Below are 3,660 nucleotides of genomic sequence, written 5' to 3'. Positions count from 1 at the left end.
GTCCAAATTTATCAAAATTAATTACTGGCAGCTAGTGTGAGTTAAAGCAACTTCTGGATGGTCCTAAATAATCCCTTGGGGCTRATCTTGGCTATAAATCACAATCCTTGAGTGTGTCTAGCACCAGGCTGAGTTCTGTGCCCTGGGCAGCTGCAACATGAGGATCTGGATCCATGTCCTCATTTCCACCCAAGACATTGGAGATGCCCTGAGGTACTGCCCTTTGCTGCATGCAGGAACAGCTCTAATGACCATAAACTAATGACATAAAGAGATGCCTCTTTAGCACCTCCATGAAACGGTTTTGCCTCATTTCTATCTCCCTCCTTTTCACCTCAAACCATCTGACATCACGAAGGGATAAATCAGCCCTGACATAATTCATATAGAAGAATTCTGGAGATATGCAGAATTGTGGTTGCTGAAGTTACCGGAGTAGGCATAAAGAYATATCTGAATTATATTCTCTTTTGCCTCTCCAGTCACTATCCTGCTCTGTATGGACCTAAACACATCTAAATATGAGATACATTGCCAAGAAACTGTAGTCTTGCCCCAGAAAGATTCATATCAGTTTTAAAATATGAGGAAACATTCTTCATTTCTATGATGCTACTAAAATTGTCAGGAAGTGTATGTAGCATTTTCCAGTTCTAGTAACTCATCACCTATCTCAGGATGATTATAGTCTACTAAATGCAGGAAGAAACACTTCAAATTCACAGAGGAATAGATKGACTCATCTTGTCAAGCATTTTGAAATGAGAGACCAATGTGCACAAAATTCCCTTTCTATTTGAAGTTAATTTCTCTTCAATAGTTCCAAATGGGAATTGTTGCTTTAGGCATTATTGCAAAGCATATTCTTTTCCCTCTTGTGACTAATATTCATGAGAAAAATAATGCCCCGCACTTCTGCAGTCAAGGCATGTCTGCAGCTGCAGCAGGAACTTGGCCACACCTGCGCCTTTCATCTCCAAAATGAAGACAGATTAAAAAAGACATTGCTACAAAAAAGGCCCATGGTGTTCAACAAATGCAGCAGTAAGTGTAACATACCTTAGGTGTTATAGTGTTGTTAGCTCTACCTGTCAATCAGCTCAATATTGACAGTTATGTAATGGTGTTTCAGTGTGATCATTATGTATAAAATGATACTATTTTCAATTGCTTGTAATTTTAGTCTAATATTAACCCCTTGGGCTCAAATTTCCAGCCTGGGCCTGCCCTAGGCTGCTTTACTAAGTGCAACCTGAAAATCTTGGCCATTTCTGAAGAGATTAAGGAAACAGACCTTTTATCCATATTAAAAAAAAAAACCCTTTTGGCAACCTTGTTTGGAATTCAGCCCTACAAATCGGTATATGTGTGCAGGAGGGTGACTTGTGTGTGAAGGACGGGCACATGAAAATGTACTTGCATTTAATCAGATGCAAATTCTACAGTTTGAAAGACTGATGTTCCTAAAAGCGGAGCAAAGGGGGGATGTTCCTACAAGCTGCAAAAGGGTAATAGCTGAAATCCGAGGAGTTTTTATCTCCCCTTGTGTGTGCTATCTCCTTGCAACTTGCCTGTTCTCTGGGACCTGCACCATCCATCCAGAGTGATGGAGCCTTACCTCCTCTCTGACCATCTGCCCCTTAGCTGTGGCCCAGCTGCACACACACAGCTTCACGGAGGTGAAGGTGCTTGCTTTGGCCCTGGACTTTGGGGAATCCAGCTCCATAGGGCACTGGATTAAGACTAAAGACACCAGAAATAACATGGGAAAGTCTATTCTTTTTATTTTCACTGCATAGCACAGAGGAARGCTGGACGGGTTCTTCTGCCTCCTTCTGAGGCTTCATGCCCCTGGCAGTGCTCCTAGACACGCTCCTGAGTCAGCTGGGCTTGGGGATTCTTGTCCATTCCCGGCCATGGATTTTGAAAAGCATTTTCCTTACTTCACTGAAAAAACACTCWGGGTTATAGAAATTGTTGCTTACATTTTATATTTAGCTTGAACAACATTTAATTTGGACAAAATTTTTCTTAAAAAATATGATTTATAATAAGAAAGTATTCTGTACTTGCATGGTATTTAAATTATAGGACTGCGACAGAGAGAATTTAGTSTTTTATAAGGTATTAAGCATATTTTTGAGGTTGGATCATCCCAATCCAACATCTATGAACTATAGGCTCAGAAATCATACCAACAACACATGSCAGAGCAAGTGAAAGCATAAGAGTTCAGAGGCCAGCTTGAAAACGTGGGCCACCTGAGCCTGAAAAAGAGAAGCACCTGAGCTTCAGTTGCCAGCATCAACTTGGAAGGTAATTAGCTGCCAATAAAAGGCAGGAACACCTTTCAGCTGTGACTCACTGGATTCCCACCACAGAATTTGGTGTGTGGTTTTTGTGTGTTTGTGCTGTGCTACAGGACAGACTGCACAGTATTGAACCAGCGCCAATGTCCACGGGACAAGCGCTTGGGCACAGTCCAACACATGCAAGCTCTGCTCAAAGATAAGGAGGAAATTCAAAGTGCAAAGTACTTCTTTTCCTCAGCCTGCTATCCCACACCACCATTTCACATGGGGTAAAATGCTTTAAGCTCTGCTGATACTACGTCACCCATTTTTATTTTCCAGTATATGCTTGGTTCCACTGAGCTCTATGGCATGAGCATCAGCAGAAAGCCACAGTCACTGCTGTACAGACATGCAGCAGTAAATACTGTGTGTTGAGCAGAAAAGCAGCAAGTCAATGTCACCTGCATCAAGATTAGATTGTGTATGTAGAACCAAAACTGAATGTGGAATCTGTTTGTTCTTGATTTTTAAGAAATGATCAGAAGCCTGTATTGGCCTTTCTTCACTGTAAGGAGTGCTGTAAAACACTGAACACTTATCAGAAATATGGTAACATTAGGCAGCTACTAGAAGAGTTTGAGTGGGTAATAGAGAAGATGCAGCTTATGGAAAGGCCAACTGTCCTTGAAGGCAACTTTCAAAACCTTTTGACCATGCTGCAAATAGCATCTGAATATGATCTTAAGCAAACATAATGTAGCTGAAATGGAACTGCTATGAGTTAATTTGTGGAAATAGTAAATAGGTAGACAGGATTACTGCTTTTTGTTTGTTTGTTTGTTTTGTCACTTAAATCAACTGGACTGCTATGATTCAAAAATATATATATTATGGCAATAACAGATCCAAAACAAAGAGGCTTTGGAGATTTGTATCCAGCATTTACCTGGCTGGATGTTCTTAATGTCTGTGTTGCTCTGCACATCTGTCAGGGCARCTGCAAGTGTAATTGCTACTTACCCTCATTCTGTCAACACGATTTGAGTTAAAAAGGTGTTTCTGCTAAACTAGGCCATTTGACAGAAGTAGACTAGGGAGTGTCTCCATATGAAGAAATGCCAAGAGACTGAAAGGGATGACAATTTCTGGTATAGTGAAGAACGCAGCTTTAGGTGAGTTGTAGTAACAAATTTTGTATCCCAAGGCAGCTACACCCAAGATGGCTCAGGTGATCTGGAAGATAAAATACGCAGGTATGTAGACACTTTCTTAAGAAAGAAAGAAAGAAAGAAAGAAAGAAAGAAAGAAAGAAAGAAAGAAAGAAAGAAAGAAAGAAAGAAAGAAAGAAAGAAAGAAAGAAAGAAAG

This window comes from Nothoprocta perdicaria, unplaced genomic scaffold (genome assembly GCF_003342845.1).
Source record: "Nothoprocta perdicaria isolate Ctin4 unplaced genomic scaffold, notPer1 scaffold_1, whole genome shotgun sequence".
In the NCBI taxonomy this organism is placed as follows: domain Eukaryota; kingdom Metazoa; phylum Chordata; class Aves; order Tinamiformes; family Tinamidae; genus Nothoprocta; species Nothoprocta perdicaria.
Note: the sequence above shows the minus strand (reverse complement) of the source record.